Raw genomic sequence first — 15,890 nt, 5'->3', positions numbered from 1 at the left:
TTAATTTATTTTCATACGTCACGTGCGGGACATCCAAAGTTCCGCTTATCTTGCAACTTGCTTATGAATTAGTTTATATTTTTTGCTCTATAAATGTATTAATGTTAAAATTAGTTGTAGATTTTGAGAGAAAAGGTTCCAATGTAAAGTAAACATATTTCATTTGTTGAGAATCAATATTTTAAACCATTGAAAAAATGATGTATTGAGCCATTCCATGAAAAAGTAGTTACTTTGTCCCGCACGTGAGAATTCATATATTTCATTAAAAAGTTCAGTAGAACCTCTCAATAAGGGACACTAAGGGGACCAGACATTTTGTCCCTTAAATAGAGGTGTCCCTTATTCGGAGGGTTGATGAATTGACGCATGCTGTGTACTAAGTAATATAATATCACAATAAACGTTAACTATTAACACTTGAGATTAAATACTGAAGATATGTAATTATGTCAAATAAAATTCATAATTATTCAAATTTCTAAGTTTATATTATTTTATTAATTAAAATTTAATAAAATTTTTTGCAATGGCAAAGCTTTGTAACATGCAGAAATAATTTTGAAGTAATTTATTACATGTATTTGCTTTATGTTATGTAATTTACAATGTAATACTATGAATTACAATTAATGTTCAAATTTTTAAAATTTTATATACCAAGCTAATTAGTTACTGTGCTCTCTTCGTCGGCCCTGAAACTTCTTGAATAAATGTAAATTTCAGAAAGGTTTTTTTTTTTTTTTTTTTTTTTTTTAACAATACATTACTTATTTCCTTTACATATGTTTATGTCACACTTACCTCAATCAATTTTTAGCGGAAAAGTGAAACTTGAATTCCAATAAATCCACTATTTCTCATGTGCCTACACATTATTTCTTGCATTTTTTATTTTTATTTATTTATTTTATTATTATTAATTATTATTTTTTTTATTTATTTTTTTTGTTTTGGGATTGTCCCTTACACAGAGTGTCCCTTAATTAGAGGTAAATACATGGAAGTCCCCATTCAAAGGGACTGGGACCAGAAAACATGTCCCTTAATTAGAGGTGTCCCTTATTCGGAGGTGTTCCTTAATGGAGGTTCTACTGTAATTATTTTAAAAAGTAATGACGAAATCTTTCGCTTAAATAACCTCACATTCGTTTGTAATATGTTAATTAAAAAAAAATTGTTACCCTTTAAATTATTATTTTTAATGAAATGTATGAAGCGCCACGTGCGGGAAAAAATACCGTTTTCCGTGGAATGGCCCAAATATGTAATTCTTGAACTATATGCCTTTTCAATTAGGTGTCTTAAATCAAGTATGAGTAATCGCAAGTATTAATTAAGAACATTTCGTTATGTTTGGCTATTTAAATCTTATTAAGTCTGAAAACAACTGAAATTAGTCATATTCATCAAGTTGAAATATGATCATTATTAACATTTTAAAATTCATCAGTTTAATAACCATCTTGAGTTAGCAGATACCTTAAACCAAATAATTGGAATTTACGCAATTGCCGTTCCAGCTCAAATTCAGCGACGCTAATGCAAATACTTTATAATCTTTAATACGCATAGTGAGGTTCAGCCAAGCTCTCCAAATCCACAAACATGTTTGCATTTTGTAAACTGTCGTTAATTGGGATAAAAGGGTAATACGAACTCTTGCTATTACGAATGTACCTTTAGGCTCTTGGTAAATTGTACCAAACTTTGTAATTGGGATAATGTAGTCAAATTGATTGCGCAGAAAATGAGTGATTACCCAATTTCGGGAAATGATTTGATAAAAGTTTTATTTATACAAATAGACGCTCTCTGCTAGCATTACCGTTCTTTTTGTTTTTTGGTAATTCCTTAGGATGTTTTCCTGGTACAGTTTAACAAATTACGCTCTTGACGTTTAAATTATTATGGACTACATTCAGAATAACGCTATAAGAAAACTAGTAAACAATAGGCACAATGATTTACTGGCTCAAATTTCTCCATCAGAACTGTCTTAGACCTATAGATAGTAAATTACTTTCTATTTAAATGTTTTTTCTCCTTTAAGAAGCTGATTTTAGAGCAATATTTTTTTAAGCATGAACAGAGAAAATGTTGTCACATGCTTACGTCAATACTATCATTATTTCTTGTTTTTATTTATTTTTATTTATTTATTCATTTATTTGAGAATCTTGTTACGATTAAGAATTTTTGACGGTACCATTATTACTTTGATCATTGAAATTATTTAAAGAAGCAAAACGCATTATTCAATATTAAAAAAAAAATTCGACATTAAAAACCTAAAATTGACGAGTTTTTTTTCTCTCTTTTTATTGGCTGAAATTAAAAAAAAAAATTGTATTTTTATTTTTATTGCTTGCAGTGACTGAAACTAGTAGTTATCTGTTAAATGGTTTTTAATAGTTTAAAAAGCTGAAATATCACGCTAATAAACAAACTAAAAGTGCTACAACTAAAAGTTCGGATCGTGCTATTGTGATTTCATGCATGTTTGAGGCACTTTCTAAATTGGCCAAAACTTATAGTTACATGAAAGTTATTTTTTCCGTTTGTAAATAAATATCTGCTGTTCGTAAAAGTCTTAAATTATTTTAAGTTTATATTTTGGGACTTTCATGTGCTTTACGGACCATCATAAAATTTTCCAGTTAACAATGAAATATTTGGAATCGCTGAGAACCACATTTTATATTATAGTGAACCAATAAATCCTTTTACGGTAGTTTAAGAGCATATGGAAAATCATGAGAAAATTTGTCAACGGTACGGCTGGTTAATACTTTAAAAATTGATAATATATTGAGCATTCCAATAAGCAAAAAGCAAACTTAATCAGTGTAAACCTGTTACCAGGTAAAGTACTAAGCTTAGGTTTGAGAAACATTTCTCGGCTTTCCTGTTAACTGTAGTAAAGTTTCAAATTCAGTCATCCCATGATCAAAGAAATTATCCAGCGTTGCGACAATTAAATAGCAACTTCCCTACTTTTGACAGACTTTTTGCTAATTTTTTTAAACGTTCTTGAATTATCGTAAAAATGTTGCTCTTTCTCATAGTATAACAAATATGGTTCTCATTGACTCAAAATAAATAAGTATTACTTTTTAAAAAATATGAAGGTACACAAGCACATGAAAGTTAGAAAATATGAATGTAGAAAACTTATAGGCTTCTACAAACACGTTTATTTTCAAATAGCAAAAATAGTTTCATTGCAATTATATAATTCTAATATGGTTACATACGTTTTTCGCAAGGAACAACTCTATTTTATTTCGTGTAAGCAAAAACAGGGCTGCGGAGTCAGAGTTGGAGTGGTTTGGGGGTGAGTCGAAGTTGAGAGTCGACGGTTTCAAGTTTCAAGAGTCGGAGTCGGTGATTTTCCTTGAAAGTCCACAACTATACCAGAGCTTGCGAAGTCGGAGAGATTTTGAGGTAAAGGAGTCGGAGTCGGAATCTCTCATTTTCCCTCCGACTCCGCTGCCCAAAATCCCTGTTTTTTTGACAAGTATTTAATGAATATTGCCACCATAAAACGTTAAAAATGATTTTAACCAAAAGTAGACTATGGGGCTCCGACGTGAATTAAAATTACTCTTAAACATTTACTTTACAGAATTATTTTACTCTGTACGCAATAAATAGAAATATAGAGTGTTGGTTATTTTTGTTTTCATGTTTGGGTTTGTTAAAACAAATCTCAGTAATTACATTATTGTCATTTCAGTATGAATTTCTAACAATTATTTTTAATACTGTTCTAACTCACGCATTTGCATTATATTCAAATTCAACAGACATCACAACAAAAACTGAGATATTTCTTTAATCCACCTCCGACAATTATGAAGCACATTTACTTGTTTAATTTAATTCAGTACAGTTTTATTTCAATTTATTCTCTTTGCTAATCTTTCCCTTTTTAATTTCTAAAACAAAGATCCTATCAAACAAATCTCAAATGGTTTAGGATAGATTTGCGAGCGAAATATATTAAAAATTTTTCTTTACGTAATGGGATTATGTTTCTGGTTTACCAATGCATTTCATGCGATTTGCACTTTTTGTGTTTTCTTAATGAGTTCACATTTCATCTTTCTTTTGACGGTGTAATTTTTGTTATTGGTTTGGAATAGTTTCTAGAATTTAAATCCCTTGCCGGACATTGCAAACGAAACCAATAACGTACGTGTAATGTTTTCTTTTCTTTCAAAACTAATAATAACGTCAACCACGCGGTTCCTTAGCGTTTAACGGAGAAAGAAAGATCTAAAATTAGGATATGATGTGTTTAATGGTTGCACAAAGTTTTTTTAAAGGGGTTCTTCAATTATTTTTCGTTAGATTGTAGAGCTAGTGTATGCAAAGCGATTTCTACAAAGAAAAACATTGCTAATCATTCTGCACTATTAAAATCTGTGCTCGTCTCTGTGTGTGTGTGTGTCCCTATGCGTTTGTAACGCTATGTCCTCCGAAGTGTTATTGTCCACGAGGTCAATACTGGTGCTGTTGTATTAGGGTTTCCAATAACGCGCCGATTTCAGTCCCGCGGGATTTCGAGATTGTAAGAAGCCAATCCCGAGGTATCCCGAGATCCCGCGGGATTGACTATTTTTCAAAAGGTTAGATTTTAATTTATAACGCACTTGATGAAAACGCGCGCAGTGTAGCTCCACTGCATTTAGTTTTACAGAGATTAAATAATTGTGGACATTCAGCAAAAGATCCCCAATAAACTTCACATTTTATAATAGATTTTTATTTTCCAATGGAGGTCATGTTTGGTTTTTGTTCAAGAACTGCAAGCTTCGGACATAAACCATGTCTATTCGATTTGCGTATTTTGCTTTATCAATATAACTAAATCGATTACTTCAGAAAGGGCATAAATCCTACAGAAATTTATTGGACTTACGCCCTTTCTGAAGTAATCGATTCAATTTACACTGAGAACACACTTGCTGCTTAATTAACATTGCCCACTGTATCCGTGCATTTAATGCTAGTTAGTTTCATCAATTAGTAACCTCAGTAAAAGTTTTTGGATAACTTCACTAATTTTACCTGTCATTTTAAAGATTTATTCTAAAACATGAACAGTTAAACGTACGCCACTGTCATGCGAGTCATCATGTTGTTAATTCAAGTTTCAGTCATTTCTTTTATTGTCGTGACGTTGCCGAATGTTGCAGATTGCTCAGATAATTTATCCAACATAATTTTCAAGGTACAACTCACATGTATAATATTAGCTTAACGATGATAAAGACATCGGCAGACACCTTCTACCGGCTAGAGAGCTTAAACAATGTCAGGCTTTTTCTTCGGAGAAAAAATATTGTGCACTTTTAGTAAGTTAAAGGTTTTGAGTGCATTTGTTAAGCTTACATAAGCGTTCCAATATTGCATTTAGGCTACTCCAGTGGATTTTGAAATCTGTAATACACTTTCTCATTTTTTTCTAAAGCGCAATTTTCTTAGATTCAAATTTTAGCGATGGATTTCGAAAACGGTAGTAATTTTTACGCATACTCCCAAAATATGAACGAATGAAAACCGAAACCTCGAATGAGAAAACCAATGCATTCTCAGAAAAATAAACTCTCATTTTATTGTGATCTAAAATGGTAAATCCACCATTCATCATATGTGACACAAAGTTTTTCTTACTCTTCTTACAAATATACAAGGAAGGCGATTCAAACTTCAGATAATGTTTCTGAAAATATTCGTTTTATGAGGGGCGAATGTTGGAAAACGCTTGCACAGAAAAATTTTGCGGGATTAGAAATCTCGCGAGATTTTGCTCTTGATCCCGCGAGATTAATCCCGCTAAATATCGTTCGGGATCCCGCGGGATTCGGGATCAGGATTTCGGAATTGGAAACCCTTTGTTGGATACAGAACATCCAGATCCAGGGGAAGCCATTCTGCTCAGTCTCACCCCACTAAAACTTCAGTGGTCAGACATCCAGGGATAAAAGCATTAAAACCATTAATTGTCATACGCCGCGAACCGAAATCAAGCGCCCTGCCCCCCTTGCGAAAGGGGGCTGCCGACCGAAGCGAGCTAGGGTTAGCTCCCTCTAGTGTAAATAATAACGGTTCACGCGTATTTTGTTATAGCTGTTGGCAACAGTGTTAAATGATCTTTGGAATTGTAATCGTTATCAAGTATACCTAATACATAAATATAGATTTTCCCTTTAAAGTTCATATAGTGATTAATTTTTAGTAGAACTATTACTTAAATGGATGAACTCTATCTACATAGGCGTAAAAAATGTATAAACCCACCTCTTCTGTTTTTGCGGAAAATACAGATAAAAATTTCCACTCAGTCGTTACTTCTACCGATTTTTTAAGTGAATAATTTGAATTAAAAGAAGATATGCAAGTTAAGAAGAACATTGGGTTGTTGTCAAATAAACTCTGTTGGTTATGAAATGAACTCAGAACGAAATTTACGAAACGCTGATGTAAATTATTTCTTAATATTACGTCTCTCTAGCCAAAGGTTTTCCGAACTTGTCACTGATAAGCACTAAAATCAGTTGTTGAGCATACTTTTTCTGCCGATTTTGGTAGTAGCGGTTAACAGTTATGTTTGTTTTTTTTTAATTTCATCTGGGGCTGTTTTTAACCTACTTTCCCAGTAAAAGTCAGAGAAAGAAGAAATCATGAAAGAAGGCTTAATGCATCTTGAAAATATCGCGAAAAACAATATGTCAAAAATAAATAATACAATTAAATAAATATTGAAAAAATAAAAATCAGAAATGTCTGTCTATCTGCCTCCCCCCCCCTAATAACTTTTGAGTGAGTAATCTGACTCGAACAGTTTTTTTTTTTTTTTCGAAAAATCTCGGCGAGGACACCTTATTCCTACATATCACTTTTGTATTTGAACAATTTTCCGTACAGTTTTGAACAGTTCAGAAAAGCTTAACATTATCAACTACGGAGGAATTCAAGGCAATCCCGAACTTAGAGGCGAATTTGCTTCAAACAAACATTATAGGAAAAAACTTTTGATGAAGAACATTGTAAAGAAAATATCTTTTTAATTTGAATAATTTTCCGTTCAATTTTGAACAGTTCAAATCCCTTAACATTAGCGCTACGGGAAAACTGAAAGTCAATATAGATTCCGAACTTGAAAGTGGATTTACTTAACACAAATTTTGTTGGAAATAGCTTTTGACAACTCCCGACTCCAACTCCGAGAATTCTAGGCACCTGACTCCTACTCCGACTGTGCCCGAAAATTAGTCAGACTTCGGCTCCCCGTCTTCAACTCTGACTTCGTAACTTTGGCAAAAAATTATACACGGAGGATAAATGACTGACTCCGAATCTTGGAAATTCGCCAACCGACTCCAACTCCTTTATCCCAAAATAAGTCGGACGTCGACTCCGCAAACATTGGTACAGTTGCGAACGATAAGTGGAAAATGACCGAATCTAACTCCGATTCTTTGAAATAAAAACTTTCGACTCCCGAATCTGACTCTTTTGTCCCAAAATGAGATTGACTCCGACTCCCACTCCGCAGTCATGGTTTTTACTGTGAAATAGTTATTGTTAATATCATTTGCTTTTATTTTCACTCTAAAGTTTTAATTTATGTATTCAGTTTTTGGTGGATAAATTCGGAGTCTTTTACGTTTCTACATAAAGATCTGCGCAGACGTTTTTTTTTTTTTTTTTTTTTGACAATGAAAATTAGATTTTTAAGTTGATATTTTATTGCTTTTATTTATTTTTGAAATTACACTAATTTATTTTTTTAATTATTTTCTGGCAACAGGAGAAAAACAAACGATTTTTTGGATATGATATATTTATTTTAAGGAGTTTATTAATTTATTTATTTTTCTTTTTGAAAGCGACTAAATATGTTTTTATAAAACAAAATGTATTAGCTGCTTTGTTTAAAAGGTGCTACTACTTTATTTGTTCCTTTTTTTACGCATTTAATTCTTTAGATGAGCGAGGCATATTTTATTTCTAGAAAACGGCTTAAAATATTTTTAAAAAATATGGTATAAATATTAGCGATTTTAGCTAAGTTTGAGAATAATGATCAGATACTAGAAAGTTGATATTGGTGTACGGGAAAGTTGGTTCATTTAGTTTTGGACGGAACTTTTTGTTTGTATTCAGATTCAGATTTTTCAATCCGATCAATTCGTAACTGTAACGAAAATTCGTTCGTGTAGAAGAGAGCAGTTTTGTAACTCAAAATTCAAATTTAGACCTCTTTTGATGTTTTAAAAATCCAAAAGCAAACTATGTGAATTTCTGAGCATCTATATACCCCAGTGCCAAATTCGGCAACGATCCGATGTAAACTGGATTTGTATAAGGAACGTACACATACACCCACGGACCCACGTATATCCATTTTTACATTTTTAGATTGCTACGCCTTGAGAAAATTATTATTTCCCACAAATTTATTTATTTCTCAAATCAACAAGTAGGGGAAGACCGCCTATATCGGACCCCCTAAGAACAAGAGGCCCGTGTTTTTAAAAAGGAGAAAAGCAAAAATAAAAAATAAGGCATCTTGAAGCTAATTTTAATTAGGAACTGCCATAGGTACTTACATTTTCTGTAAATATGACGATATATTTTTTTTTAATTATTTTTGATAAAGTTGCGAAAGTCCAATTTAGGAATATATGCGCCTATATTGAACCATGCTCTTCTTAAATTGGACCGTGAAAGTAAATGATGTAATAACTAGCATTTGAACTGTACAGTCTTTTTACAGGATTTGCACTAAAATTTCCTTTGCTTTAGGCTAACTTGGCGCAGTGTTGATGAACCCACTAATGGCATTTCATACACTAAATCATGCTTTGCACTTCATGTCTATTCGCAATATTGCAAGTACAGTTGTTTTGTGCGGTTTTTTGCTCCTTCTTTTGCGGCCCTTTTTGTTCTGTGTTCTTTTTCTGTAGCGATGGCGTTAGAACTTTTGTCGAAGTAGGTTTCCTTCTTCTGACTTCCATTTTTTATGCAAAGGTAATATGTGTGCCACCTAAACAAAATCAGCAATAGAACCGACGATCATAACTTGAAGAGACCTAACCACTGTTTCCTCGAAACTTGTGTTAATTTTATTCGTACACTGTTCTTGTGCATCTTGAACAGCTGACACCGAACATGTTGCATGTTTACTTTGGTAGTCTCATCTGGACTACAAACTTCTGACTCAGTTGCTGCAAGGTCACTGTCGTTAAACACAATTATACTAACAGGTCAAACTCCTGTTCTAAAGAATCCATTCACAAAACATTGGCCACGCATGCAGTTTGTTCATAAGAGTCACCTAACAATTATCTTATTTTGTATTGGGTAATGGACTTCATTAAATGTTTAAATTCACGTATCACAGGTTCGATTGAAATATGTAGACAGAGGCTATAAAAAGGCCACATCAAAGGGTTGTAAACGATGCTAGTGTGTGCTGGAAGAAGAAGCATTACTGCACCGCTATCGTTAGCCAAGTTTATAGCATAGCCCAATATCATCATTCCTACAAACAGCTAAGGCTCATTCCATTATTTTTCCCGCCTATGAACCACATTTTCCCTTTCAGACATCTTCTTAAACCAAGAATGATAGAAATTAAAGTTGCTTGTAATTAATAAAGAAATTAGCTTAAAAAAAGGTTAAAGAGAACAAATTTCATTCAAATTTTAAAAAAGGAATTATATCTAGCAAATCTGAAAATGGAGCTTCTGACTATACAAAAAGAAAGAAAAAAAAAGGAGAAAAATCTATTTTATGAGGTAGAAGCTTCTAAGCGACTTACTTAATAAAAATCAGTGTGAATGTGCTTAAACAAGCCTTATAAGTTATAGCTTAAGTGATCCTAACATTTAAATGTCACCTATAAATTATTTTCTATAAAAAATTAAAAAGTTTGTTTGAATTTCATGTTCTTGAACTGGACTATCGGTCCTTGTAATTAATAAAATAACCAGTTAACAAGTAACGTGAACAAGCCCAAATTTCAGTCAAATTGAAAAACTATATTTAGCAAAAGTAAAATTGAATCTTATTGGATAAACATCTAGTTTTATGGGTGGCAACTTCTACAAAGTGTGCTTGAAAGAAACAAAAAGTCAAAATGAATTTCCTTAATTAGTGTTAAAATATGCTCAAAATAATTCTAACTACATTATTAAGTTGCACTAATTACTCATTTAATAACGTGATTAGTAAAACGTCTTGCTTGATATTCTTAAATTGGACCACCCACCGGTTCGATAAAGGAAATTTTTTTCGGTCCAATAAAGGAAAACACGCCGTTGTTTATTCTTTTAATTATTCCTTGACAACAAGTTTCCCAATCGCGCACTTGCTGTAATCCCCATTAAATACTGTTTATAATACTATAAAAGCAATTTTCTCAGTTCACAAATTTTAGTATTATTCTACTAGCTACAAGTTCTCAAAATAAGATCAAACACGTTTTCAACACAAATCACATTGTAACTAAAGATATACACATTAAAATGTGACGAAACTTCATCCTCAAAAGTTTCAGACACAAATCTTTGTATTTCCACCGGCAGAGTATAGCACAGAACTCTAAGCTAGATTTTAAGCCCCCGGTCCAATTTAAGCAGTGGTCCAATATAAGCGGTTTTCCCCTACGTATTTGTTATGAAGTGAAGTATCATTTTGTAATAAAACGACTGTGAAACATTGATGTTTTGGAAGATATTAGATCTCCATCTGTAATAACTTATAGGTAAAAATTATTACACATATGGTGGCCCAGAAGGGAGTTCCAAAACTGGTAGGCATTCATATTCCACCGCATGGTGTGCAAGCGAAGATGCATACATATGTCGTGTTTACCCGAACATCTTCGAGTTTCAATCAGTCTCAGTGAAGCAGCGGTGAAGCGGCATGGCGCAACCAGGCTTAAAATTTAAAAAAAAGATAGATTTCTGAAAAAAACTAAGGTTTAACTTGTTATTAGTCGAAAACCAGCTTATTGTTTTTATTTTCAATAATATTACTTTATTCTGACACCATCCATCTATAAACTGCGATGGTCACTCTGTTTGTTTTTATTTTAAATTTAAGATTATAATTATTGGAATAAAAAACGTGCTTTCGGGTAAAGAAACTAAATGTCGGTCAAACAAAGCCAAATATCCATCACCAAGAAAGACGAAAGAAAATAAACCCGCGACTAAGGACAGTTTACATGACAGAACAAGTTGAGTTCTTCACCCTTCTTTAGCCGAAACGGGTATATCTGGACCGAAGTGTCAAAGCATCGACGGGTAAAAGATCGAAGCGGGTATATCTGGTTTCTTTATCTTTTGTTGAAAAATGTTCTGACTGGAATTTTCTGTTTAAATAGAGGATAAGTATAACTTTAAAAAGTTATTTTTAAAGATGCCAATTAGCTAGTCGATTGATTTAATCAATTACACAGGTCTACATTTTTTACTTCATGAAAAATTTTTTCAATTTTATTAGGTGCCCTATAGTAAATAGGGTGTGCTGATCACGAATCTGAGCTTGGTTTTTTCCTGCACGTCAGGTTTCCAAGAAAAGTGTGTTTCAAATTTTTATAGAAATTACCAAAAATACTGAGAGAATATTTATTGAAACTACACTGCTCGACATTGAAAATGCAACAAAAAGAAGAAGTGGTCAGAAAGTGATGAAATTTGGAAAAAAGACAGAGACAGCAAGGAATAATAAATGATCTTAATTTCAAAATGATAGGCAGAATACAGAGCGAGAACGGCATCGGCTCAGTAGGATGTAAAACCAACGCAGACAGCAATACGCGAATAAACACGTCTAGGCATAGAGTCAATAAGGGTGCGGATTGTGTCCGGATGGCTCTTCATTCCCTTTCAACCATTTGCAACAGTTCGTCTTCTGAACGAGGCAGGGACAGAGTCCGCAAACGGCGTCCAATCACATCCCACACATGTTCGATTGGTGACAGGTCATGAGAGTATGGTGTCCAGGGAAGCATCTGTGTCCCTTTGGACAGCATGTTGGTAGATGCAGCACTGTGTGGTCGGGCGTTATCCTGCTGAAAAATTGCATTAGGTAGCTCTTGAAGGTAAGGGATTGCCACCGGCCTCAGCACATTATCCAAGTATCGTTGGGCCGTCATGGTGCCCTGAATACGAACTAGAGGTTATATGGAATTGTACGCAATTGCGCCCCAAACCATTATGCCACGTTGTCGTGTGGTGGGACGTTCTACAGTTACTGCCGGATTAGATCTGTCTCCACGTCGACGCCACACACGTATGCGGCGACTATCATGGATAAACAGAAGCGGGATTCATCTGAGAACACGACATTTCGCCATTCTGTCATCCACGTCGCTCTAGTCCGGAACCATACTAAACGTTGCTGTCTATGTTGTGGAGTCAATGGCAGTCTTCTGAGCGGACCCCGTGATTGCAGACCGCGACCAAACGACGGGAAATGGTTCTGGTTGACACGGGAACGTTCAGGATATCTTGCACATGCTGCAGAATCGAGGAACAAGTGACTTGTGGGTCTGCTACAGCTTGTCGGTGGATGCGTCGATCCACGCGTTCTGACATCACTCTGGCTGCCCCTGCACCCCTCACTCTTGCCACATTTCGTTGTTCCAACCATCTTCGGCACAGCCGATGTACCGTGCTCACATCCATGTGGGTATCAGCTGCGGTTTGACGTACGGACCAACCTCCCTTTCTCAGTCCGATCACCATACCCCTCGTAAAATCGTTTATCTGCTGGAAGTGCCTTTGTTGACGGCGGCCTGGCATTCTCTCGTGTTACACGTATCCTCCAAGACAAAGACAACATTTCTTCGATAATTCTCCAGTCAGAAATAACTACACGAATATTGCCTATTCTTCAAGTTCTTCCTCTTATATCTTACTTCACGTGCGTCGGAGAGCTGCACATTTCACATCATTTACATAACTCAGTGATGTACGTCTACTCTAAAATTTGCATAAATTTCTGAACATTTCTTCTTGGTGTTGCATTTTCAATGTCGAGCAAGGTATATTTAATAGAAAATTCCTGCAAAATTGAGTTGTTCATAAAAAAAATTAAAAAAAAAAAACAATAGTTTCATTAACGTTAGACAATCGTTGGATTTTTTTTTTAAATAAAATCGGTTTTTTCGCTTTTTCTTCATCGGTTTTGTCGTATGAACTTTCATCTGATGATTGCTGTTGGATGATTGGAAAAGGTAGAAGAATGGGAATTCTGGGTCTATGAGGTACAAGTCGTGTAGCAGACGGTAAATCAGGATACTGAATTGTACTTTTCGAATTGAAACCCTTGACAGCGCAGGAGTAAAGTCGTCTCCATGATTTTTTGGTTCTCTATACGAGTATACCATAGAAATGTCAAAACGTAAAGTACCTTTTGTCAATTTTCTCGGTAGCTAAACACACTTTGTGTGGAGCCCAACGTTTGTCCTGATCTTCAAACTTTACACCGAAGTAAGCTTGATAAGCTCTGTTTTGATAAATACTGTTATGTTTCGTTGAGATTTGTTATCGCTAACTCACCATACACTTAACAAAATGTATCAGGTAGGTTTTTACACTTTCTTGATGATAGCATAACGCACTAAACACTCGGAAAACAAAACATAACTCGTTGCTACAAACAACTGACGCTAACTATTTCGTAAACTACCGATGCCGTCAATTGACTTTGACAGATGCGAAAATGAAGAAGTGCTGTCACTGAAATGAAATAAACATAACATTATACTAAAATATTTTTAATTGATGTATAAAGGCTTCATCAGGGGTCACTAGGGATTATGTATACCAAAATTTAACTCTGGGGGTTTTCATGGGGCTGAGATACAGAGGGTGAATAACCCAATTTGTTCTGTCATGTAAACTGTTCTTAGTCGCGTGTTTATTTCCTTTCGTCTTTCTTGGTGATGGATATTTGGCTTTGTTGGTGAACGACATTTAGTTTTCTTGACAATAATATATTTTAAAGAAATAATTTCAATGTAATTCAGGAAATATCAAGAAGGTACTTTTTTTGCTTTAGAACAAAATATCTCATAAGGTTCTGGAATCTCATAAAAATCTGAACGTGATGGGCTCAAACCAAATTCATATTCAGAATCAGTGTACTCGCATTCGCTAAGGACACTTATGGAATTCGAAACACCAAAAAACATGTAGGCCTGTGTTATTTTTTTATGTTTCATAAGCAAATGTACTGACTTACACTTTGCCTATTTAAATTAAAAATCTAACTTATTTACTATTTTTTTATGATGGCCGTTGCTAGTAAGTTGATTTAATCATTTATTACTTCATATTTGACTGACAAATGTACTAAACACACTTATTTAAGATTATCCGCTTTACCCGAACGGCTTACTCGCTTTAGGCCCCCTGGTAGAGCATAGGGTTTTTTTTTTCAAGTGTTTGCAATGTTTGTTAATAAATAAATATTTAGTTCGAAATAATGCGAGAATCACTTTTCATTTTGAAGTTCAGGATCCCTTCTAGGAAATAAAACTAAAATTGTTACCATAAAAAGCTAAAAACTACAATTTTCCATCTTCTTCGTTCACTTAACACGCTTTGAACCACCCTCCCCTATAATTTCAAAAGGTTTATGAGATTGCTTGTAAGACGATAAGTTATAATAGTCTTATAATAGAGTTTTCTATCATAAAAAAAAGGATTCTTTAGAAGTTTAGGTACATTTGAAAAAGTATTTTTCAGATCCAATATTGCGCTTTCACATTTTCCAGAACAAAATGCAAAAATGTTGCAAAATCAGCTTGGTCATTTATCTGAGAAAAAATACTGAAGAAACAAATTTCATTTACTTGCGAATATACCATTAAAACTACTTCAAGGAAAATGAGATACATCGATTTATATGAAGTTTTATCGCTAAGTTACCGCTAGGGACGCACATTTTATTTAAAACGATTCTTTTTAGTTTCTTGTGGAATTGTATGTCCATAAAATTTAGTTTCATTCATTACTTAAACGTTGTCCACTTAGACAAGCATATTTCAGTATTTTACGTGGTTCCATTGATAAAAGGAGTTATTTTAGAGGTAAGTGAACCTAACTTCTGTAAAAGGAAAGCAATCCTACAACTTCAGTGAACTTAGCTTCGAGGTTTAAGATATTGCACATGGTATTTTTTATTGGTTACAACATTTTTTTTTCCAAGTCAAAACTTTTTTTTTTCATTTTCAACATTAGAGTTTTCAGTTACTGTAAAAAGGATAGCAAATCTATTCTCTCAAATTTTAAGGCTTCAGAGTTTATTAACAAATGACAGTGAAGTATTTAAAACATCAAATTTATAATCGTAACGCACAGTGTTATGATCTCAGCAGCATAAACTCATAAAGACAAAAACAAAATACAATCGCTTGGCAATTGTTACAGAATGATTTTCATCAGTCCACATTTATTTTTTAATTTTAAATATTTATTGTTTTAATTACTTTGTTTTTTTGTTGACATTTTTCGTTTTTAGGAATATTTTTACAGGTGATTAAGCTTACCTCTTTCCCTTTCATGTTTTTATTTATTTTTGTTAATAATTTTTAAAACCTTTTTCTGTGATCTCTTTTTTACTGAAGTGTGGGTTAAAAACGAATTTTAAAATAAATCAGTTCGTAAAAGATTTGAAATAAATTTATCTCTACATTAAGTATTGACAAAGTAAATGGATTGGACAAACATTAAATTTACAAATTAGTAAATAAATTGAAAAATAGTAAATCAAAAAAAAAAGAAGAAGAAGAAAAAGAAAAGGGCAAACTAAAAAGAAAAAATAAACCAAGGATTGATACCGTAAACATTTTGTTT

At 33.5% G+C, this 15,890-nt stretch overlaps 1 protein-coding gene across 1 annotated transcript in view; it reads left to right on the top strand.

Moving 5' to 3' along the window:
• The window catches only part of LOC129219304 (ninjurin-B-like), a 109,826-nt gene that overhangs the window by 902 nt on the left and 93,034 nt on the right, over positions 1-15,890 (top strand). The gene's annotated exons all lie outside the window — the stretch shown is intronic.

This window comes from Uloborus diversus, chromosome 3, assembly GCF_026930045.1.
Source record: "Uloborus diversus isolate 005 chromosome 3, Udiv.v.3.1, whole genome shotgun sequence".
NCBI classification, from domain to species: Eukaryota; Metazoa; Arthropoda; class Arachnida; order Araneae; family Uloboridae; genus Uloborus; species Uloborus diversus.
The sequence above is the reverse complement of the archived record's forward strand: the minus strand, read 5'-3'. Positions and strand labels throughout refer to the sequence as shown.